This window comes from Pelodiscus sinensis, chromosome Z, assembly GCF_052426305.1.
Source record: "Pelodiscus sinensis isolate ZL-2025 chromosome Z, ASM5242630v1, whole genome shotgun sequence".
Classification (NCBI taxonomy): domain Eukaryota; kingdom Metazoa; phylum Chordata; order Testudines; family Trionychidae; genus Pelodiscus; species Pelodiscus sinensis.
Genome location: NC_143085.1, coordinates 14641845 through 14667484, shown reverse-complemented (window position 1 = coordinate 14667484; position 25640 = coordinate 14641845). Strand labels below are relative to the sequence as shown.

General features: G+C 45.1%; 1 protein-coding gene across 2 annotated transcripts in view; it reads right to left on the bottom strand.

Annotated features, from left to right (window-relative positions):
• YPEL1 (yippee like 1) overlaps positions 1-25640 on the bottom strand; it is a 54248-nt gene that overhangs the window by 18148 nt on the left and 10460 nt on the right. The window contains exon 1 of one of the 2 annotated variants that reach the window (XR_012895971.2): positions 12610-23203. The exons of the other annotated variant lie outside the window; for it this stretch is intronic. The gene's annotated coding sequence lies outside the window, so the exon portion shown is untranslated. Of the gene's footprint in view, positions 1-12609; positions 23204-25640 lie in introns of those variants that run through there. 2 annotated transcript variants of the gene reach the window in all.

Below are 25640 nucleotides of genomic sequence, written 5' to 3'. Positions count from 1 at the left end.
CTTTTAATTAACAAATACAAAACACAATACGCACACTCCTCTTATACTGTTGTAGGGCACCTGCTCAGCTTCATTTTGTGTCAAAAGCACAACTTTCTGGAGTGCCTTGTGTTTTCTTGGAGGTGTAGTCCCCTTACTAAAGGCACCTCTGTTTTATTCTAAAAAGACCCTGTGCTGCAATCCAGACTACAATTCCCATGAGCCCTTGGAACAAAAGAGGTAGGAGGGACTCTTGTGAGAGAGAAGAGGCTCTCTCCATGTGCTTGAAGAAGAGGCCTAGCAGTCTGGGATTCTGCCTTGCAGTTTGGAACCAAAGGGGGAGCCAGGCTGCTGCCAAGGACATTGACCCAGTGCAGGGGCTGTTGGAGTGCAGCTACTACATGCCTGTTGGAACTGGGAGTTAGCAGGCTGCTTCCTACAGGCATAGCATGAGGCAGTAAGTTTGGGCCTTGCTGGAAGAGTGCAGCTGGGACAGAACTGCTGTTTAGCCTGAACCAAATCCTCACTACAGCTGCAACATCAGCGTGCCAACACAAGCAAGTGTCTGGGACTGAGTCTAGGGGTGTGCACACTCTGGGGTGGGGTCACTGTTGTCTTGCTATATAAGCTTCAGTTATTGTTATGTATTTTGTTAAGGCTATTCCTTGCTAATCTGTTAATCCCTGTTTAGTTAAGTAAAGATTGTTTATTTTAAAGTATTCTACTAGATGTATATGATTTGTAGTTGTTCTGGAATTAGATCCAGCTTTATGTTGGAATGAGTATATTCCTGGAGGCTCTCAAGGCACACCAGTGTGTGTACAAGGCCAGCCAGGTGGAGGCACCGCCACTTTACATTCATTGCCAGCAAGGGACTGCAGCAAGGGGGTGGATAGGGCTTTCCCCAGCTAAACACCATCACCACTGGGGTACTCAGGATCTCTTTTGGGTTAAAACACCAGATGCCCAGGCACACCTATGAGTGTGACCTGCTCCCCAGTAACCCGGGGAGGAAAAAGGGGGGGTTACAGAGGTCTAGCCAAAAACAAACAAACAAACCACCCCACCAACTCAACTTACAATTTTCCATTTCAAATACAAGATGTAATTCTTTGACCTCACCTTTGCTCTTATGTACTATGGATGTTAAGCAGTGTCTAATTAGTTAATAGAGTAGTCAATGGAATTTCAATTGACTACTCGATTAATCGATAAGGGGGAGTGCGTGCTAACCCTACTTCGGCTCTGCAGTTTAAATGCAGTAGGAGCCAGTCATGTGGGCAGCCCAGCTCCTACTACATTTAAACTGCAGGGCCACAGCAATTTTAACTCCTGGAGATGGTACAAGCTGGGACACAGCAGTCCTGGCTCACACTGGATCCCTTGGTGCACCTCTGCCTTCCCGCTACAGTGCTGGGGGGAACCAAAGCCGGCTCCCTCATCACTCACTCCTGCTCTCCCCCCCCCTTGCTGCATCTGCTACAGACGCAGCAAGTAGATGGAGTGGAGTGACTACTTGACTTACATCCCTATTATATACCTGTATCATGTCATAACTCACCAAATTGACCCCACCCACTAACTTCAACAAAATTCCATACATAATTCCTACAAGAAAGAAAAAAAGAACAGATGCTATTCAGATCACTTACTGCTCGTTGGGATAGTGCTCAGATCTCAGGGCTTAGGGATGAATGGGGAAGAGGGATACTGGGAAGAAACACAAGGAGGAAGGTGCAACAGAGGTAGACCCCTGATTCGTACGGAGAAGGTAGGGCAATCAGATAGTTGTCTAAGGTGTCCATTAGGGATGTTATAGATCAGTTAATTGAATATCTGAGTAACTTCATGAATTCTTATCAGTTAGCTGACTATTTTATAGTTCCTGTGGGTGGGGCTGGCAGCCAGTACATTCTGGCCTCACTCCCAAGAAGAGCTCTGCCACTCCACGCTGCTGCCACTGCATCAGAGACAGCAGCATGGGATGCCAAGTGCGAGCTGGTCCGTGAGGGGAGCCAGTTTAAAAACCAGCTCCCTTTGTGTACCGGCTGCTTTTGTCATGTTGACAAAGAGGCAGCTGTGTGGGGTGGCAGCAGCCTCTGTCTAGGGGGTGGTCTGAGCTCCCAGACCTGGCGTGAGCCAGAACTGAGCTGGGCTGCCTGCCTACCTAGCTCCTAATACACTTTAAATGCAAAGCATTTATATGAAGCAGGGGTAGGTCCCGGACCCATTGCAAGAAAGGACTGAGCTGGGCTATTGGCCTGCTTGCTGTAAAAATTTACTGGCAAGCTTTCACTTATTGGTTAATCAACTACACTTTTACATCCCTAGTGTCCATACATGAATGCAAGAAACCTGAGAAACAAGCAGGAACAATTACAAGTCCTGGCACAGTCAAAGAACTAGGATTTGCCTGGAATAATGGAGATTTGATGGGAGGACTCATATGACTAGAGCACTGTCATGGAAGTTATAAACTGTTCATGAAGGACAGGTGTGGGAGAAAAGGAGGAGGAGTTGCACTGTATGTAAGAGAACTGTCTGATTATTCAGAGTTCCAGTATATGGAGGGAGAAAGTTTAGAGGCAGAAGCAACAGAGGTAATGTTGTGTTTAGTGTCTGCTATTGTAATGGACAAGAGGAGTGCTGAACAGTACCCAGTTACTAAGGGGTTAAACTCAGATAGCTAGCAAAGGTGTTGGCCAGGGGGATGGGAGAACCAATCGAAATAGAGTGTTGAAATTTGAATTGGATATAGATTCCTTGCCTGCTTTCTTTGTGTGGAGGAGATAAACTAGGAGTTGAGAATGATTAAAACCCAGGCAGGACTACTATGTCTCGTAGGGTATGTCTACACTAGCCCCCTAGTTCGAACAAGGGTGGCTAATGTAGGCATTCAAACTTGCAAATGAAGCCCGGGATTTAAATATCCCGGGCTTCATTTGTATATTCCAGGGAGGGTGCCATTTTTAAATCCCCTTAGTTCGAACTGACTGCCCACGGCTACATGCAGCAGTCAGAAGTTAATCTGAACTAAGTCCTTAGTTCGGATTAACTGTTACTCCTCCTGCAAACACCCAGTCTAAGACACACACCACTGCATTAGTGAGACAAGGATGAGAAGAAGCCATGTAAGAAAACAATCCAAACAGAAGTAGATGTAAAACTAATCATCATAAAATACTGAAAGGAAACTGTATTTTTAAAATACTGTTTTATAACATAAGGTGATTTTGGTAACTAAGATTTGTTTACAAAACAAAAATCTGCCCCTTAGCAACTTGTTGCCATTTATATATTTATTATACACTGGCAATCAAAAAGAGCACCCAAAGCAATTCCTTTTAAAAACATATACTACATACAAGGAATAAACAGTTTCAATTCATTCTACAGGTTGTACTGCCCTTAACCGGGACTCTCGGGTCCAGCAGGACCATAGATGTTCCTGGACCACAGAGTCCAGGTATAGAGATGTCTGAACATAACACAGTAGCATGGTGGAAGTGGGAGGGACAGGACAGAAGACTTGCCCAGCATCCCTATGGGAGGGGCACACCATAGCAGAAAGATCTGGCCCCAGCAACTGGGCAGTAGCAGGGGGCTAGAAGCGACTGCAAAGCTCCAGTTCCGGCCGCACAGCTCCGACCCCGGCTGCAGCCAGGGAGCTCCAATCTGGGCCACGCAGCTCTGACCTTGGTAGCGGCCAGGAAGCTCTGGACTAGCTGTGCAACTCCAACTCTGGCAGCAGCGAGGCCAGCAGGAGCTGAAGAGCTCTGGCCCAGGGAGCAATGATTGGCCAAGCAACAGCAGGGTGAAAGGGCAGTGGTTTAGCATGGGCCATTAGGGGAGGGACCTTGTCTGGTCTGGCAAATCCCTTGTCTAGGGCTAGTCAGGTCCTGAGGGTGCCGAATCACAGAGGTCCAACCTGTACAACACAAATACTCCAGAAGTCCAACCTGTACAACACAAATACTCCATCTATAGCAAAGACATGGAAAGAAATACGAGCTTTTCAACAATAAAAACACCACAAGAATGCTCTCCCGCTAGCCAGCATCTCAAATCTCACCGTCCATCAAGACAGTTTAAAACAACAGGGGCCTTGGAGCACACACTTAAGATTAGCAAACTCAAGCATTTATAATTCATGGAGAGGAGTGTTCCAAAAAGGTCTGGGAGACTAACAGAACTCTCCTTCTTTTATACCAATTGAACTCTACAGTACCAAGGTACCTCCATTGACAGACTACATGTATTTAAGAGCTAAACACATCTCTTTTAAAATTCACATATTGAAAAGGAAAAGACTAATATGCATTTTCTTTCATTTTAAAAATTGCAGTTGTGTTTACAATTTTGTGATTTTTATTTGTGTAGAAGTTTGACAAGAAATGCATGACACATAATAATTCATTAAAAAACTAGTGGTTTGTCTCTTAAATTAGTTATTTCCCCTGCTTGTCTATAGTAGCCACTATAGTTTGATATATGTACCACCTCTTCTACTACTGACAAAAGACACTGGAATTATTTAGCCTCACTGACGCACCTCTGGTATGGAGATGCTTTACCTCCATACTAGCTTCACTATTAAATTGACTAAAATAGGTTATGTGATTTGAGTTATTTTAACTACTTCTTCCATTCCTACTTGTCTTCTCAGCAGCATTCATGCAGTTTTAATATTCCCTAAAGCAGCAATTCCCAACCATTGGGCCATGGGCCTCTGGCTGCCAGGCCATGATGACTCTGGGCACCAAGACTGGGATATACTACCCAGCACTTCTCCTCATTCTGTGGCTATTGGGAGAGGTGTGTCCTGCCCCATCTCTCAGCCAACCAGCTCTGGGCAGGGTCAGGGACTGGGTCTCTTCCCATATGCAGAAGAGTGCTTTGCTGAGCAGTGGGAAGGCTGCGCAGAGCCCAACACCACAGCCTTAGTGCAGCTGTGATCCAGGCAACAATGATCAGCAACGCAGGGTTAGGTGAGGGGGCAGGGCTAATGCTGGGGAGCTCTGGCCAGGGGGACTCCAAGAGGCAGGGGGCTGACGCTGGGGGATACTGGGATGTCTGCAATGGGGAGCTGGCACTGGGGGACTATGGCAACATTGCTAATTTTGGGGAGTGGAGAAATGGCACTGGGAAGGACACTGCGGGGGATGGGTTCAGTGGGGCTCTGGAAACAGGAGGCTGGCACTGAGGCATTTGTGAGGGGGATCTAGCAAGCGGGGCTTGAATGCAGGGGATTCAGGTCAGTGGCTGGTGCTGGGGGTAGTGCAGGGGTGGGGAATTCTAGGGAGTTAGGGCTGGCACTAGGAGGCTCTGGGGGCCAGGGCTTCTGGCGGACAAGTAACATTTTATTTGCATATCCATTATTTGCATAATGAATATGCAAATAAAATGTTGCAGGTCTACCAAAAGTTTGTGAATTGGTTTGCCAGTCTCCAGTATAAAAAAGGTTGGGAATCACTGCCCTATAGGGATGTAGTACTCAACTACTCTCTCCCTCCCACCTTTCTGTCTCTGTTTCAGAAGTCCAGTACGATATTGGGGAGAAATTTAGGATTAGGATGAAGCAGAACTTTATGTTTGTGAAAAACACAGAATGACAGATTAGCCACAAAATGTGTAGTTCAGTCATCCATCTAGCCCGTATTATGGCTATGATGAAAGTGATTTTAAGACAGATGAACCAAAGACAAGTCTTAAACAGATTTCAGGAGCTGCATAAAGGACTAAGTTGAGATCCTATGATGCTATTGGATCCTTTTTCGTTAGCTACATATTGACAAGTCTTTCATAAAATTCCTTTATTGTACCATCCACGAAGACTTAGCAATTATTGCTGCCCACCATGCATTGGTAGACAGGTAGATTTTCAGAGAGGATATAGGCCAGTGTCTCTCAAAGTGGTCTGCGAAACTACTCTGAGAAACCTGCTGGCTGCTCTGATGCGTTTATTCACCAGCTCTGCAGACATGGAGACTTGTGGCTCCCATTGGCTCTGGTTCGCCGTTTGCAGCCATGGGGAGCCGTGGAAGTGGCATGGACCAGGCTGCTGTTTCCCTCAGCTACAAATGGTGAACTGGAGCCAATGGTAGCCATCAGGCTCTGTGGCTGTGGAGCTGGTAAACAAACACACTGGAGTGGCCAGTTAGAAGGTTTCTCAGAGTGGTTTCACAGACCACTTTGAGAAACACTAACATAGACATTTCTAATAACTTTATTTGAAGTAAGTGTTCAAGAATAGATTGAACTGCTATAAATGGTGAATATATACATTTATCATTTGCCCACTTTACAAGACTGCTCCATCAGTACATATTTGTATATTGCATAATTTTATATATATAAAATATTTAGTTCCATGATCATTTTACGTGACTACATTAAATAATTATCAAGTAATGGAATGTTTGGAAACAGCTATGTTGTTTGGGGAAGGGGAGGGGTCCATAAAATTGTAATAAGTTGAAAAGAGGTCCATATGCTCAAAAAGTTGGGAGCCACTGAACGAGATCCAATCCAGAGGAAGCAGAACCACAGAACAGGGATAAGAAGAGGGGGACATTAGGGTAGACATTAGGACCAAGTAATGCCCCAAATTTTTGGATGCCCTATGAAGCTGCCTATGCTGTGTATGGAAAATATCAAGGAGCTGCATCGTACTGGAGCCAAATTAGTTAATCAAGATAGGGTTAGTGGAAGAAAGGCCAAGAGAGATGACAAAAGCAAAGCAAGGGGCTAAGAACCAGCAACATGAGGACATCAGGAGCAGTGTTCCCTAGAAGTTAGGGGTGGGCAAGACAGCCTCCTCAGGCCAAATCTGGTCCACAAAACCAGTTGCTCTCTCTCCTGCTACCAGACCAATTGAGACCTGGGCTCACGTGAAGTCTTTTTCCCCCCACCAGGGATGTATGGCACCAGAGGGAACCACCAGCTGGTTTAAAACAGCTGACCATTTATCTCTAGGTGCCGGGGGTGGGGAGCAGCACAAATGTCAAAAGGCAAGATTTTGTACTGGAAATGGTCTTATTCAATCTGAAAATTAATGGCACTTTCTTTATGCCTCCTGCTTCCAAAAGGCAGTGAACCTCCAATCTTAAGAAGGTTTTGTGAGAAAGAAGAGGAGGAAGGTCAGGTGAAAGAAGGGAATTGAATGACCTACCCATCTTATTATTAGCACTAGAATTTGTGTGTCTCATGCTGCAACTCCAAGTGATGACAAAGCAGTGAACATCAAAACAAGAGTTAGCTGAAGCTCCCCAAACTCAAACTTGAGGGCTGACATTTAGTCCTGAATATTAATCTCAAAAGTTCCTTCCGTTTCATTCAGGATTTACAATATTTTTGTGGCTCTGAAGGAGGTAGTTCCTTTTGTTGAAACTCATGCCTTTGTGAAAAGTGAGACAAGAAACACACTAACCATAACATCAGAACTAACACCTAAAAAAAATTAAGTTAGGGCTATAGCTCTCTAAGGCTACGTCTACACTGCAGAGTTTTTGCACAAAAACATTTGTTTTTGTGCAAAAACTCACAGAGCATCCACACTACAAACGTGTTTTTGTGCAAGAAAAAGTACAGTACATTAGAAGACAGGGCTTTTTGCACAAGAGTTATTCCTTGTAGAAAGAGGAATAAGCCTTTTTGAGCAAGAGCTCTTGCAAAAAAAGGCATGTATAGACAGGCAGAAGGGGGTTTTGTACAAGAACGGGCCTTCAGGAAAAAGCACACATACTCTGGTGGACACTCCATACAACTCATCAGAACTCCATAGTTCCTGTCTGTTCACCCCTCAGTAAAGGTGCAGGCAGTGGCAGCCCGACAGTACAGGCAAACTAGGCAGTCGCCTAGGGCGCCAAGATAAACAGCCGTTGAGGGCTTTGGAGGCGGGGGTGCTGATCACACATTTTGCATAGGGCTCCAGTTGCCAGCAGCTCGTCTAGGGCTGCTCCTGGGTGCAGGCCCCCTGGGCAAGCCTTGTGGCAGGAAGCCGACCCCAGAGAGCAGCTCCTCACCATGCAACTCTCCCTGCCACAGCCAGGACAAGGCCCTCCTGGATTTCATCAGGAGCAGTCCCAGAGATCACAGGACCCACCCAGGAGCACACCCTCCTGGTCTAGTCCGGAGGTCAAGGCCCTCCTGGAGCTGTGGGGATAGGAGGTGGCCTTGCAGGATCTCCAAACCCGGAGGAGAAATGCTGACATCTTTGGCCAGATGGCACAGGCCTTGGCTAAGAGCAGACACCTTTGAACAGGTCTGGAGTAAGGTTAAAAAATTGCACCTGGCCCTACTTCAGGGAGCTCCATGCCATCCTGAGGGTTCCGGGGAATGAATCCCCATCCATCCCAGTGGACTCTGGGCTGCAAACCCCCATTGTGAGCCAGCCAGAGCAGGAAGGAGACGGACAGCTAGCAGTGGAAGCAGAGAAGCCGCCGGAGAAGTAGAGGGGCATTCTGATCCTCTTTGGAGCTGGTGCCCGGCAGCCAGGATCTCTCTCAGGCCTCCTCAGACACCTGGGAGGGATCCTCAGGTGAGTGGTCTCTTTGTCACTCACTTCAGAGGGCAGGGGAGATGGTGCATGGGGGACTGGGGCAAGTGTTGCTCGGGCTGCTCCAGCTGGACACTGTGCTGCAGTCCATGCACGTGCAACCTCAAGCAGCATTACTGTGTTGCACGTGGATGCAGCAGGCAGCCCCTGAGAATGCCTGGGATCCTGCTGGCCACACCCATCCTACCATGAGGGAGAGAGGACACAGACCGGCTGGAAGCAGGCTAGCCACAAGGGTGCAGGACCAACCCCCCAAACACCGAGGAATGCTGCACACAGTACACAGCCATACCTGCCCGTGCGAGACAGTAGCTGCATCCATAGAAAGCGCTGCCAGCTGCCCGTGTGTTTACAGCCCCCTCCCCCTGCCCACCTTTTGTTGATGGTCAGTAAAAACAGTTTATTTTTGGTTGCAAAACAAAGAGGTTTGTTTATTGGGAAGTCAGGGAAGGGAGGGGTTGTGGTGGGGAAGAGATGTGGCCTCAAGACAGGGGCCCCTTGGTAGGAGGCCATGGGGACAGTTATTGGGGTGCTTGTGAGAACCTCTTCCTCAGGGCCTCCCAGATGTGCACCTCAGCCTGCTGGATGGCAGCTGTCTGAAGCTGCTCAAATGCATGGACCTTGTGACCAGCATCTGCCCCCTACCCTGAGAGGAAGGCCTCCTCCTCCCTCTCCACAGTGTTGTGGAGGATACAACATGCTGTGACCACCTAAGGGATGTTCTGCTCCAGGAGCAGCCCTAGACGAGCTGCCGGCAACTGGCGCCCTAGGTGAAACGCGTAATCAGCGTCACCGCCCCCAAAGACCTCAACAGCCATTTATCTTGGCACCCTAGGCAACCACCTAGGTCGCCTGTATTGATGGGCCACCACTGTTGTGCTCCCCCATGTCAAGGCAGATGAGCAGGCAACAGAAGTGTGGTCCTGTAGCACTTTAGAGACCAGCAAAAAAATTATATATATAAAAAAGAGAGAGCGAGAGCGAGAGAGAATGAATCATGAGCTTTTATGGGCAGCTACCCCTTTTTATCACTTGTGAATATTAAAGATTTCTTGGCACTTCACAGAGGCTTAAGAGTAGTAACATCCAAAATCAAGCTGTTTGAGTTACGAGGGAAAAGAAAAATGTGTCATACTGGTTAATTCTTTCCTCTTGTAAAGATTAGATGTTAGTATTCCCTAGAGAACACTTTCTTCATACTATATGCAGGCAACAGGAGATAGCTCTGTTCTAGCTGCTTACTAGGATAGAATCACCAAAGGACTTCCCACCAAAAGGATATACTCCAAAGATTGCTTTATAGACCAGTAGATAGAGTTACGTTAATCAATGTATGCAGGTGCAGCAGGTATTATTTCTAGAACCAAGGAAATTGATAGGCAAAACAAATTATCATTGTAAGCTAAAATATGTTGGGATCTTCAGAATTAACTATAAGAACTCTCCCCGATCCTCAGAATATCTTTGAAGAAATCAACCAAAGATTGATTTGGGGATTTAAAGTTATGGTTCTGACATAAAACGGAGGTCTCTGTTCTCCCACATAGAAGCGTAGCTGAGGTAGGAAGACTCCAGTTTAGAATGATGTGAACGAGCCCTTTATGAATTTTCAGGAGTACAGAGGAGGTCTTTTCAGCCTACAGGTTGATCAATTATCTTTTAGAATGTTCCTTACACCATAAAGGAAAGGTGAGAGAAACTGTCCTGTCTTGGCACATTCTAAAATGTCACATACAATTTAGAATAATAGAATTGCAAGAGATCTCAGGAGGGCATCAAGTCCAACCCCCTGCTAAAAGTAGGACCAGTCCCAACTAAATCATCTCAACTGGGGTTTTGTCAAGCTGGCACTTAAAAAGCTCAAGTGATGGAGATTCCACCACCTTCCTAGGTTAATGGTGTTAAATATAGTTGAATCAACTAATCGGCTAGCTGACAGATTTTCCATCAACTAGTCGATAAGCAGGGGGCGCAGCAGGACTGGCTCCCGGACCTGGCAGCTAACCGCCAAGTGAGAGGGGAAGCAAGTGATTAGTCAAGTAACTAGCTGACTATTCAATTAGCTTTGGCTTATCGAATAGTCAGCTAGTTGCTTACATCCCTACCCTAGGTAACTCATTCCAGTGCTTCCCCACTGTCCTAGTGAAATTGTTTTTCCTTATGTCCAACCTAGACCTCCTCCACTGCAACTTAAGACCACTGCTCCTCTTTCTGCCATCTGTCACTGAGCATTTGTAAATCTAAATTACCCACCGGGGAAATAAAAAACAAATTGAAACAGCCAGACTAATACCCAGAAACCATCTACTTCAAGATAGGCCCAAGAAAACCAACAATACAACACCACTTGTCATCACCTATAGCCTCCAACTTAAACCCCTCCAATGCATCATCAATAACCTACAACCTATACTGGAACAGGATACTACACTCTGCGAGGCTCTGGGGAACAGTCCCATAGTAGTCTCCTATAGACAACCACCTAATCTCAGGAAGATTCTTACCAACAACCACAGGACATACTAACTCTGGAACTTTCCCTTGCAACAAACCCCGTTGCCAGCTTTATCCACATATTTACCCTGGTGACACTATCACTGGACCTAACCATGTCAGTTATATGATCAAGAACACATGTTCATCCAGAAATATAATTTATGCCATCATGTGCCAACATTGTCCTTCTGCTATGTATATTGGACAGACTTCAGACACTTCACCAAAGAATTAATGCCCACAAATCAGACATCTTCACAAGGAAAAACCAGTTGCTCTTCATTTTAACCTACCTGGACATAGTCTTAACGACCTTACTACATGCATCTTACTTCAAAGAGACTTTAACACCAGATTACAGAGGGAAACTTCAGAACTTTCTTTCATGCTTAAATTTGACACTTTACAAATGGGCCTTAACAAAGATGCTAATTACCGTAACCATTACAAAGATAGCTTCCCCACTTAACACCTCTGATTAGCCATTCATTTACTCAAATACCTATTCCCTCTTTCCCTCCCTCCCCCCACGTTCTGTACTAAATCTGATTTGTCAGTTTAATAACGTGTTCACTTTTTTCATTGTATATGGTCATGCCAATAATCAGGGCTTGACAAGTTATAAAATTGTAGATTGTAGCCCGGAAGTCCGGCATGTGCAGATCGCCGGACAGCACAGCTGGCGAGCAGGGCTCGCCACGGTTTGGCGAGTCCTGCCAATAATCTTCCAGAATATGATCTGAGTAAGTGGGTCTGGCCCACAAAAGCTCATCACCTATTAAACCATCTTGTTAGTTTTTCCTTTAGTTTTAGAAAGATCAGACTAACACAGCTACCTCTCTATTAATATTCACCAAGGAGAAATACTCTCTCTCCATCCTCTTTGGAACCCCCCTTTGGGTAGTTGAAGGCTGCTATCAAATCCTTCCTTTCTCTCCTCTTTTGTAGAATAAATCCATCAGCCTCTCTTCATAAGTCATGTTCTGCAGCCCTCTAATCATTTTTGTTGCTGCCTGCTAGACTCTCTCCAATGTGTCCACATCCCTTCTGTAATGGGAGGCCCAGAATTGGACGCAATACTCCAAATGTGGCCTCACTAGTGCCAAATAAAGAAGAATAATCACTTTTCTAGATCTGTTGGCAATGCTCCTACTTATGCACTCCGATATGGCATTAGCCATTTTAGTTACAAGGGTGCACTGATAACTCATATCCAACTTCTCATCCACTGTAACCTCCAGGTCCATTTCTGCCAAACTGTTGCCAGTTGGTTTCCAGCCTGCAAAATGCAGGACTTAGCACTTGTCCTTGTTGAACCTTGACAGATTTCTTTTGGCCCAATCCTCCAATTTGTCTAGGTCACTCTGGACCCTATCCCTACCATCCAGCATATTTACTCTTGTAATAGCAGATTTGGGAAAATTCTCCTCCTACTCCCACCAGCCAGGATTTTAAGAATAAAGAAAGCAGCTTTTCAAACAACTTAGGATAAAATTTTTCTGTTTTTTGACATTCACTTTATGCCAAGATTTTTCTTTTTTATGAACCATAGTAGTGGATAAAAGAGAGTTACTCACCCAGTGCAGTAACATCTGTTCTTTGAGATGTGTGTCCCCGTGGGTGCTCCACTCGATGTGCTGGGCTCGTCCCGGCGCCGCAAACCGGAGGAATTTTCACTAGCAGTAGCCCCCTACCGGACCACGCATGCGCGAGTGCCCCTTCGCGCCTTTCATCTGAGCGCAGTCTGGTCTTGTCAGTTTCCTCCCAACCGGAAGCATCTGAAAGACATAAATAGAAGCTCTGAAGCAGGGAGGAGGGTGGGATGTGGAGCACCCACGGGGACACACATCTCGAAGAACAGATGTTACTGCACCGGGTGAGTAACTCTCTTTTCTTTGAGTAGTGTCCCCGAGGGTGCTCCACTCGAGGTGAGTACACAGCAGTGGTCCAACGTGACATGAGTGCTTTGGACCTATCGCCTTCAGGCTGTAGACAAGACAGCCTGAGCTACCCTCGAATCAGAGGTAAGTATGTTTGCAAGGGCATAGTGTTTAGCGAATGTGAGGGTGTACGACCAGATTGCTGCACGGCATATGTCTTGCGATGGTACTCTGTGAAGATAGGCAATGGATGTTGCTATGCCCTGGGTGGAATGAGCACGAAGACCACTCGGAAGAGATTTGTTGTGCAAGGCGTAACATTGTGTGATGCAAGCAACGACCAAACGGGAAATACGGTGTGCAGAAAGTAGTTTGCCCTTGGAGCGTTCGGCTGTAGAAAGGAAAAGCCGCTGAGATTTCCTAAAGACCCGAGTTCTGTCAAGGTAAAAAGCCAGTGCTCGCCTGACATCTAGGGTGTGTAGATGTGCTTCTTCCAGTGAGGAGTGAGGCTTTGGGTGGAAAGTCGGTAGAATTATGGGCTCATTTATATGGAAAGCAGAGTTGACCTTTGGCAAAAACGCTGGTTGGACACGCAGCACTGCCGCATGACTGAAGAATTGCGTATACGGCGGATCGGCGGAAAGAGCTGCTAATTCGCTTACTCGACGCACCGATGTGATGGCAAGTAGAAACACAGTTTTCATCGTGAGCATCCGTAGACCACACGTTGCAAGCGGCTCAAAGGGCGTGCGAGTCAGAGTGTTCAATACTAGAGGCAAGTCCCAAGGCTCTGGTGGGATCCTGTGGGTCGGATACAAGTTGCCTAACCCCTTCAGAAATCTTTTGGTGATAGGGTGGGCGAACACTGAATAACCATCAATGGGAAGACGGAAGGCTGAAATTGCCGCTAGATGCACCCTTAGGGAAGAAATAGTTAGTCCCGTCGTCTTTAGATGCATCACATAATCCAGTATCTATTGTATAGACGATGAGTGAGGGTCAAGATCCCTTGCCAAGCACCACAAATGGAAACGACGCCATTTATAGAGATAGGATTTACGCATTGTACTGCGCCTACTGTTAATCAACACGCGTCTCACTTCTTGGGAACATGAGAGTTCAGAAGCTTGGAGCCAACTAGGAGCCATGCCGTGAGGCGCATGCGGTCGATGGCTGGGTGAAGAATCGTGCCGTGTTTCTGAGATAGCAAGTTGGACAGCTGCAGTAGTTGTCGTGGATAGGCCGCTGACATTCTCGACAGCTGTGTTAGCACCTTTCTTGCCCAGGCAGATCTGGTTATCAGAATCACTGTTGCGCCGCCCAGTGCTATCTTCTCCAAAACCCTTGGAATGAGTGGAAGAGGAGGAAAGGCGTATGGCAATTGGTGGCGATCCCAGTCCAGGAGGAAGGCATCCCCGAGAGAGTCCGTGCCAATGTCTGCTCGTGAGCAATACTGAGGACATTTCCTGTTTTTCGCCACTTGACACAAGTCCACCTTGGGAAAGCCCCATTGCAAGAAGATGTCACGGAGCACTTTGTGATGCAATTCCCACTCGTGCTGTGAGAGGAAATGCCTGCTCAGAGTATCAGCAATTACATTGTCCTTGCCAGGAAGGTATGCTGCAGTTATGGTGATACCTTGTTGAATAGCCCAATTCCACAGGCACACAGCCTCCGCACACAGGGAGCTGGAACGTGAACCCCCCCCCCCCGCTTGTTGATGTAATACACCGTGCATATGTTGTCGGTGAGAATCTGTATGGAGTGTCCTTGGATGATGGGCAGAAAGTGCTTGCAGGCCTTGAAGACTGCTCTTAGCTCGAGAAAATTTATATGCTGTAGCGATTCCTGGGGCATCCAGAGACCCTGCGCACGGAGCTCCCGAAGGTGGGTGCCCCAGCCTAGCAGAAAGGCATCTATAGTGATTTGTAGAGATGGTTTTCGGGCATGAAAGGGGAGCCCTGTTAGCATGTTGCTGGGGTTGTCCCACCATGTCAGGGAAGTCTGCACCTGACTGGGCAGAGAAACCACCCTGTTCGTACTGCGCACCTGGGGCGTGTACACGGTGAACAGCCAATGTTGAAGACTTCGCGTATGGAGTCTGGCATGCGGAACCACATATGTGGTGGCTGCCATGTGTCCCAATAGCTGCAGACAGGTAAGTATTCGGGACTTTGGAGAAATTGATATTGATTGTACCAGGTCCTGTATGAGTTGAAACCTCTTTACCGGCAAGTATGCTCTCGTGGTTAGAGTCGAGTCTTGCTCCGATAAACTCCAGGTCGCGAGTCGGTGTTAGGAAGGACTTCTCGATATTGATTATGAGCCCGAGGGCTGTGAACAAAGTGATAGTTATAGACACTGCCCTCGTAGCCTCGTCGAGTGTGGAAGCCTTTAGCAGGCAATCGTCCAGGTATGGAAAGATTGTAATATCGAGGCGTCGCAGGTAGGCCGCCACTACCGCCAGGGTCTTGGAGAAAACCCGTGGGGCCGCCGATAGTCCGAAAGGCAGCACGCGATATTGATAGTGGTCGGACCCCACTGTGAACCGAACGAATCTTCTGTGTGCCGGGTGTATCGTTATATGGAAGTAGGCGTCCTGAAGATCGAGGGACGCGAACCAATCCCCTTTGTTGAGAGCCGGGATGATCGAAGATAACGTGACCATCTTGAATTTTTGCCTTCTCATATGACGGTTGAGCCGATGTAGGTCCAGGATAGGCCTCCAACCCCCTGATTTCTTCTGGGTGAGGAAATAGCAAGAGTAGAACCCTCTCCCCAAAAAGGGTGTCGGCACCCTTTCCACTGCCCCTAATATGAGAAGGCGCGACACCTCTTGATGTAGAAGAGTCTCGTGAGAGGGGTCTCTGAAAAGGGACGGGGCAGGAGTGGAGGGAGGGGGAAGAGAGGTGAAGGGGATGACATATCCTGAAGTGATTACATCGTGAACCCACCGGTCGGTGGATATGAGAGCCCAACGATGCTGATAAGGCCTGAGACGATGATGGAATACGCCTTTTGTGATGTCCCGAGTCTCTGTTAACGGGGTGGTCCGAAGTCCCTCGATCAACCCATCAAACCTGCTGTCGGCCCTGCTGCTGGACAGACGTCTTGTTAGGTTGCTGGTGATGCTTCTGGGGCCGTTGTCTTGGCCTCTGTTGCTCATATGGCCTGGCGCGTGGCGTCGCATAGGAGAATGGTCTTTGCCTATTGTAGGGTATGTATTTCCTATGTTTGTAGGGGGTGGGTGTACATCCCTAGCTTTCTCCAAGTTGTACGTGTATCCTTGCCCGAGTGGAAGACCTGATCTGTTGACTGAGCAAATAGCGACTTGCGATCGAAGGGCAAATCCTCCACCTTGGCCTGCAACTCCTTCGGGACAGCGGCCTGGTGTAGCCAAAACGCCCAACGCATGACTATGGCCGAAGCTGTGGATCTAGCAGCTGCGTCAGCAGTGTCAAGGGTGATCTGCAAGGCTGTTCGGGCGACCGTATAGCCCTCTTGTATCACTGCCTTGAGCATCTGACGTTTGGAATCCGACAAGTGCTCAAATAGAGGGACCAGTTTCGAATAGTTATCGAAATCGTGGTTTGCTAGCTGTGCCGCAAAGTTACACATCCTCAGAGGAATATACTTTCCTGCCCAAGATATCCAGTCGTTTGGCCTCCTTGTTGTTTGAGGGATTCTTGGTCTGAGACGATCTTGTTCTTTGCTGTGCCGCGTCCACAACAAGGGAGTTAGGCCGAGGATGTGTAAACAGAAACTCCGTATCTTTCTGAGGGATGAAGTACTTCTTGTCCGACCACTTATTAGTTGGTAGCGATGTGGCCGGCGTCTGCCAGATGTCGTTGGTGACCTCCAGTATAGCGTCAAAGGGAAAAGCGAGCTTTGACTTTTGGGAAGGTTGTAGATTCTTAAGCAACCGATGTTGTTTCTGTTGCACATCCACGGTCTGAACGTCCTGGGATTGTGCAACCCTCTTGAAGAGCTCCTGGAACTACTTGTGGTCCTCCGTAGGAGACAACTCCGCAGGGATCACTGCGTCATCCGGCGAGGATGAGGAACGCTGCGCTGGGGAATCAGGGCTCTGCTGTCCCTGAAGAGGAGTGTGGTCCTGCTTATGCTCCTGATATTGCGAATCCAAATCCCCAGCCGAGGATGATGGGGCAACATAAGGAGTAGACTCGTCTAGACCGTGCGGAGATTCATGCCGAGAAGATTGCGGTGACCGCGATTGCGAATAGCTTCTGCGGTGAGATGAATGAGAAGAGCACTCGTGATAACGTCGGTCATCCCTCCGGCTGTGGCAGGGAGAACGGCTGTATCTTCTCTGTGTCATACCGACGAGGGCACTCTGTACGTCTTGGGTATCTTGGTGAAAGGGATCTCCTATAGTAGCGTGAAGGAGACCACGAGTAGTGATCCCGATAGTACCGACATTGCAGTGAATGACGAGGTGACCTATAGAGGGGTTCCCTGGAGGTCGTGTAACGGTGAATACGACGACGGCAATCAGCATGGGCCGAGGTAGGTGAATCAGGTCCAGGTGAGAAGATGACACTGTCCAGCGTTATTGTAGACTTTTGCTGTGCTTTGGTTGGCACCAAGGCATTGCAGGCAGGCTGAGGAGGTGTTTGTGGCATAACAGCAGACAGTGAAGAAGCCTCTGCCACTTGAACGTCGACAGAGTAAAGGCTCGGTGCAGCTTGATCATCCGGGAATGTGAAAGCAGGAGGCTGGGCTGGCAGAGACTCCTGCAGCGGAGGTGCATCTGGTGCCGATATGCCCGGCACCGAGGAGCCCGGAGCGGCACCTAGGGAAGGTGCTGTGGGTGCTGACACAGCTGGCTGCAGGCGCGCATGTGCCGGAACTCCTGGTGCTTCTCTTGCCGGCTCCGCAACGGCCGTTAAAGCCGTTGCCGGCACCGACTCCACTCACGACCCCTTCTTGGGTGTCGGAGCGGAGCTTTTGGGGCAGGCTGCAGTTGGGACAGAAGAGCTACAGCCCTTGCCCGCGGGGAGTCTCGGCGCATAGCCAGAGCTCCCCGGCTTGTCCGCGGTGCCGCCCGGCGTTCCGTGGATCTTGCAGGCTTGCCCAGCGTGCTCAGTAGATGCAGAGTGCGGCTTGGAGACCTCCAGAGCTTGGAGAGCCTTGTTAAATGTGGGGGAAATCTCGTTCCCCTGGGGTACAGAGCCCCCAGAAGGGTCCGAGACCGGAGGTCAAATCAGTGAGGCAGGAGAGAAACCTAGAAGGAAAAACTTTATGATGCATGCATGCAGGCTGTCACTTGCAAGAGTGAAAGCAGCCCTGAGATACAGGTTTAGGGATCCTTTATACAGAATGCTTAGACAGTTCAGTTGATTGTTTTCTTTAACATATCAAAGTCTCAGCAGAAGTACTCTGAGATGTTTCTGTTCACACCAGGAATGCTAGAAGTAAGTTTTACAGTACAAAGCCACATTAGAACTTGAGTGGAGAAGTCTACAAGGCAAACTGTGACAAAGATAAGGGCTTACATGACAAATTGTGACAGACTAGGAGTATCCATGAACTTGAGATAGGAGGCATTGTAAGGGTCTTGATTAGAGTTAATTTCATTTCTCTCTGTTACAGGGAGAGAGGCCTGAAAAACTTTTAACCCTTACAGCAGTTTTCTTTTAGAGAGTTTTGATTTCCTGCACAGTCCCCCCTTAGACACAATTGGAGTGATTTGATTTTTTCTCCCACATAAACAAAAGGACTCTCAACCTCAGCTCCCGATCCTTTCTGGTGCGAGCTGTCATCTTCGCGCAGTGGCTACACTTTGCTGGGACATGAGTGTCCCCGAGACATCTGAGACACCAGGAGTGTCCATCTGAGATGGGGATAGCCTCCTGGCACTGGAGGCACTTCTTGAAGCCAGGTGATCCTGGCATCCTTGAGTCTTTTGTTATTTAGTCTGTTAGTCAATTTCAGTCAGGAAGGCACTGACCAGCCGCTGAAGAAAAAACAGCTTTTTTTTCTTTTTTTTTTTTTTTTTAAAAGAAGGGAACTACAACTAGAAACAGTAAAATAGATAACTACCTAAGTAACTAACTATAACTAGGAAAATTTCCCTTTCTCCTCAGAGGGGAAGGGAGCCTAAACTAACTCCGTCTGTGGCTGTGGACGGTTGGAGAGAAACTGACAAGACCGGACCGCGCATAGATGAAAGGCGCGAAGGGGCACTCGCGCATGCGCGGTCCGGTAGGGGGCTACTGCTAGTGAAAATTCCTCCGGTTTGTGGTGCCGGGACGAGCCCAGAACCTCGAGTGGAGCACCCTCGGGGACACTACTCGACGAAGAAGTACTAATTCCTGGGAAGCACTGAATTCTGTATTCACACTGGGATAAAAAGCAGGGATCCTATTTTCCTCACACAAGATGCAAATAACTTCCACCGAAGTAATTTAAATGTGTACTGATTCCTGGGAAAATACATATCACTGTCTTGTAATTTTTTCTTAAACAATAGTGGTGTTCAACCAACTTCAAGAGCAAAGCATACCCAAGCAAAGAGCATTACAAAGGGCAGGTTGGATAGTAAGAAGTAAAAACTGAGCTGATTAGCTCAAATTATACCATGAGGATTAAGAACAAAAATTAAGCATCCAAGAAGATCACTTAAAAATCTTTTGAAGTCTTTTATTGTTTGTCTTTCAGAAATGCTTCACATGGGGATCTTTGCTCAACTTTGTTTTCCTTGTACGTTCAAGACCAACATTCAACCAGTGAACTTTTAACAGAACCAGTACCGAGGCCCCCTTTGAATTCTTCATATAAAATTATCAGCTTGATAACTGATCTGACAGCAACCAGGCTTGTTTTCATTGCAGAAAAACAAAACTTCCAAATTCTACTATATTCTGGCATAGTAGACAGACAATGGCTTTGTTTATAGAAAACTATTATGCAAATCAAAATAATCTTGCTTTTTCTCCACTCTGTTTCAACAACCATGCAGTCATCTTGAGAAAGATCAGGTTCTGATGAAGTACTAAGTTGTCATGACCTTTTCAGGTGATAACTTGTCCTTATGAAAATGTGACATTTCTTTTGATTCAAATAAGTCCACCTAAGATTTCTCCTACTGCATTACTACCAGATTTATCAGTGGTGTGCTGAGATACTTACGTTACATTATAGTCCTCCTTCTTAATTAGTCTGCTACTATGTTGGTCTTCCCTTCCATATGTACTGCCATTATAGACCACAGATGCAGATAGCCATGGATTTGCAGGACTCTATGGCTGTGCAATAAATAGCAGCTGCTTTTGCAGAAAAACTTCCCAGCTGTCTACACTGGCCGTTTGAATTTCCGCAAGAACACTGACTTCCTACCGTCTGAAATCAGTGCTTCTGGCGGAAATACTATGCTGCTCCCGTTCGGGCAAAAGTCCTTTTGCGCAAAGCTTTTATGCAAAAGGGCCAGTGTAGACAGCTCAGATTTGTTTTGCGCAAAAAAGCCCCGATAGTGAAAATGGCGATTGGAGCTTTTTTGCAGAAAAGCCTCCGTGCCAATCTAGACGCGCTTTTCCGCAAATGCTTTTAATGGAAAACTTTTCCGTTAAAAGCATTTGTGGAAAATCATGCTAGTCTAGACATAGCCCATTTCTCCCTATTTAATTAGAAAACTTAAATGCTATAAGGTATTTAGGGTATTAACTCCCATTTATTGCAACATAAGTTAGGAGTCTAAATATCTTAAAGAGTTCGGGACAAATGTTCCTTACAGGATAAACATATCCATTTTTCTACGTGAATGGATATTATCAATATAGGGTTTTATCATAATGATTGCTCATAAAAACAACCAGGAATTATTGATTTCAAGGACATAGGCAATTATCTTCTGGATATCTCTTTCAATGAGCTTCCTCACCCTTTAGGAATGCTATAGTTGAACTAATGATCCTTGCAACAGACCTTTTCAGAATATTTCCTCTTACATATTTCCAAGAGAGTAAATAGATGACCTGTTCTATAATAGCAAGAGTTTATCAAAAGTTCAAGAAATTATCTATAGCTTCATAGTGATCCCTCTCAGATGCATTATAAAAGACTAAATTGATGCTCTAAGATATGGTCTTGTAGATCCCTTCAGTCCCTGTTCTTTCCATCAATAAGAAGGTTCCTCCAGGAAATGTATCAATAATCCCAGCTAAAAGAAAAGATATCAGAGATGTTTTCTGCGATTTTTGCTCAAGGGAACAGTGAGTGTCTGCTAGTATTATGAACGAATGCAGATAAGGGAAACAGACTATAGAACAACAAGAGGAATATTAACAGGCCACTTCACCTTGAACAGTCCCTTGGAATATGTGCTACTTACAATAAACAATGTCTTACCTTGCACTGAGGTGTAACAGTCTTAGTATGTTTCCAAGACTAGAATAGCTTTGTTTAAGCTTGAATGCTTTTTTTCCCCCAAAGTTGGTCCAGTAAAACATATTTCCTCACCTATCTTGTCTCAAATTTTCACCAGGAATTTGTACCTCTTCATGCTTCTGTTGAGCCTTCTTATTTTTGTTTGTGAATGTGTGAAGTTCCAAAGAGTATGACCCCACAAAATTTCTTATTTTTATACTCAAAGATCAACGTGTTTTACAAAGGCAAAAGAGGAAATTGGAGATTTGAGAAACTTAATTCTTGGAGCATTAATCAGTTCAAAACATTAACAAAAGCTTTCACATCCAATGTTAGTCTAATACAGAGTTGGCCAACCTGCGACTCTCGAGCTGCATGCAGTTCTTTGCTCAAAGAAATGCAGCTCTTGCTAGTTTGGAGCCATGCGCCTGGACTGCTCATGGCTGGCCGCTCTATTCATCTGCCCCAGCGCCTGGAGGGAGAAGGGAATGGCTATGGCAGCAGTGGTGGCTCCGGTGAGACCCAGGCATTAGGTTAGAGTGAGGAGGGACTGGGGGGTGCCTGATTCTGGGGGAGAGGAGGCATATTGGGTTAGAGTAGTGGGGCTGGGATGCCTGGCTCTGCGGGAGGGAGAGGGCATTGAGTTAGAGCAGGGGAGGGGGCTGAAGCACCTTAAATTCAAAGACTTCTTGGATGCAGAATAAGGCAGCCAACACAGACGTCATATTTAAATTCCAGGCGGGAGAGGGGGAAAAAAGAGGAAACCATACAAAAGAGTCAAAAGCTGGAGTGAAACAGGCACTTCAAATTATGCTAATTTACATCTCAGTTCAGTTTAATTAAAAAAAACCTTACATGACATAATAGGGCAGTAGTGTTAAATTTAAAATACTTGGTGGCAATGCTTATTTTTAGTGTGAGAATATTACTGTATTTTTAAAGAGTGTTTTTTTTTATTTGATGTTTGTTCCTTGTCAAGTTCTCTGAAGATCTATGGACTAGCCATGAATTTTTAAGTGACTAGAGACTTTTCTATTGGTTTTTGTCCAAAATGTCCTGTAATGTTATTTTTATCACTACATTTTTGTGTACTATATCTATCTATATATAGATATATAAAAATAAATATAAAAATACGTGGCTCTTTGCACTCTATCCACAGTTATTTTGGCTCTTCGTCTCTGACTGGTTGGCCACTCCTGGTCTAATGCAATTCAACTCACCAGGCAGGTTTAATTAGGTAGCCCAGTTCTTACAGATACAGACTGGGCTGTCTTTGGCTTCCAATTAGTCACTTGTCTTCCTACTGAAGTGACTGGAAAACTGCTTGAAAACCTTTAGCAACTTGTTTTCCAGGTAGATTGTGTAATTTGTTTGTCATAATGGCTGAAAGGAAAATCTGAGCTATGTGTACGATCTCCATTTAATAGTGAGACATGTTTACCAAAAGGCTCATTTAGGTTTTCACCAAAGTTTTGCATGCTATAAAATTAGCTCACACTAGAAACTGAATTTTAATGGGAATTAACACATTTCAAAATTTAAATTACACTAAAAAAAGAAATCTCTTCCCATCTTTTAAAGAACTTTCGCTCTTAATTCTTGGGACATCACCATTTCACTATTTCTCCAGCCACCAGTCTTTAAAGATAAAAAGTGTTGTATGTACTGCTTTAAAAAAATAAAGAAAAATGGGGCAAGAAAAATGTTCTAGGCCATAACAATGGAAAAACATACGTTCTATTCTGAAAGGCCAGGATTAACTATTATCATGCGCACAAGCACACTTAAAAAAAAGCCACCTATCTTCTCCTCAAAACAGACCATTCTGAGACTACACTTGGACCCAAAAATCAGTAAAAATTACCACCCATCTTCTTTACAGAGGAAAAGACAGATTAAGATTTCTCACCACTTTTAGAATTCTGGATTCCCCATGTTCCTATGCACCTAAGAGAATAGGGGCAGGGAGGATAATACAAAAGAAAGATTAGAATGAAGAAACCAGCAGCAAGTCTGCTCTACTATTCATTAATATCTAATTTCATTTGGATTTTAAAGTAAAATGTAGCTAATTCATAGACTGTAGGGAGGAAGACTACTTAATTTTATTAAAGATGGTCTCAATTTATGTAAGTACTTAGTTAAGCAAACAGCTAAAGCCTTCTGGTTTCTAGATTACTAATAATATGGTTAGCAAACTCTCTTGTAATTCGAGTCCTCTGTGTTGTGAGGTACTGGGGGTTGCCTGTCAAGAGAGCTTATCTATCGGGTCTTCACATATCCATCAGATTTGGAGTAAAGACAGTTTTGTGGTTTCGCTGAAGATAGGTATTCTTCTTTCTAAATGGAAGAGGTTTGCATAACCTGTGAAGAGGCCAACTGAAACCCACATGCTAGCCATCTTAGACTTCTTTGACTCTGCAGTTGTCCTTGTTTGTGTGTTTCCAAGAGCCAGAGTATAGTAAAAGGACTCATTACCAAAACAGCTTACAAACTCCTCCCTGTCAAAATGCACAAAAAGGTCATGCTCAAATTGTTTCTATAAGTAGTTACTAATGCCTTGCTGATTTTTTTAAAGTATTATTCTATTGAAATGTTGCCCAGGGATGCAGGGAGGACGGAGGAATATACAGAAAGTTCTACCCCAACAGGCAGGAAAATACTGCCCAGAGATGACTGGCAGAACTGCTGACAGTAAAATGAAGGGATACATCATTTTAGTTGTGCTCTCCTAACTGGAAACAGCATATTTATTTATTGCAATTCTATTCAAAGTAAAATATTTTAGCTTCAGATTGCAAATGCATACCAACTGCCTCTGGAGTGTAGTGTTACCCTGTTGCCTTTTATTATTTCAAATAACTGTTTTGTTTTAAATATCTCCATTTTTGCCAGACATACCAGATATATATGTTGCCATTATTTCAATTAATATACATTTTAAGAGGGCACTCCATTGGAGGGCAGATCCAGGAGGGACAGTTTGCATGAATGAGAAGTTACAATTATCAATAATGCTTGTTTAGAAATCTAAATTCAGTGCCTAAACATACGATTCAAGCATGTGAATGGTCTGTTTTAAAATGGAGTTTTAACCTTCCATGCTAAGAGTACAGATACAGTATTTTTTTAAGTTAGAAGTGTACTCTTCATTTTACCTGTGGGTGGACTGAGCCATAGATGCTAACAGGTCACAACATTCAATACTGGGAATGAATGGGCTGAAAGCTCTCCCCCTCCCGGCCCACAAAGTAGAAGTGTTCACACAATATGTTTATCTGTGCCAAGTATCTCTCTCGCACACACATTTAAATAATTGAACATTTTCCCTTTCACTTACTTACTATAACTGTACAGTATGTCAGAAAGCAGTAAAAAAGTCAAGTACATTTTTATTTACAAGCAAAAATACACCTCACATTTAATGCATTGCTAGATCTGAGACACAACATACATCAACAGTCTGTACCATAAAATAATAATAATAATAAAAAAGGCAGGAGAAACAGATTTCAGAGAATGCTGGCCATAATTCTGATTTTGAGAACTCACTAAATTTTAAAATATTGGTAGATTGGTATCTTTTTTTTTTTTTTTTTTTAATAAGAAATCTTCACTGGAGAATACAAAATCTTTATTAAACAATGCCTTTTATCTGAATTATTCCTGGCTACAGTACATTGCTTAGGACAAATATATTTGAACACACAGGACTTAGAATTATTTTTTTTAAATCTCCATACACTCAAAAACCCCGCTTCAAAGTTTTAAGGTGTCAGGTTTTTAATCTTTTCTAGACAACTGAAAGTTGTAGTATGTTTCTCTTATCCAACAGGATCATATTTTCAAAGGATATTATCATCAACAGGGCTCGACAAGCAGCAGCGAGCCCTGATCGCCAGCTGTATGAAACCTCACGCTGCGCATGCAGATGACAATTACATTAATTGTCAAGCCCTGATTATCAAGACCTCTTTCAAAACCCAATTTGCCCATCTGGAAATTGTGGTAAACCTTAATACTGTCAAAATGAAAAGCTTGTTACATCCCATTTAGATTACTGGATGTGTTCGATTGTGGTGGATCTTATTTTTTCTTGAAAGTTCAGTACTCCATTTTCTTTTTTGCTGGTAAAGCTTATCATGTTCCTCCTCTGTTTAGTATGAAATATAATTACCAGTAACTCCATAGATATGGATAACATTCCTTCTCCTTGTTATTCAGATCTACCTTTCCACTTACAGTGTGCTGAATAATGAAGTCATGTCTCTGAAATTTATAATAGCGTTGAAGAAAAGGCAGTTCTTATTATCCCCCTCCCATCCAATGTGTGTTGAAAA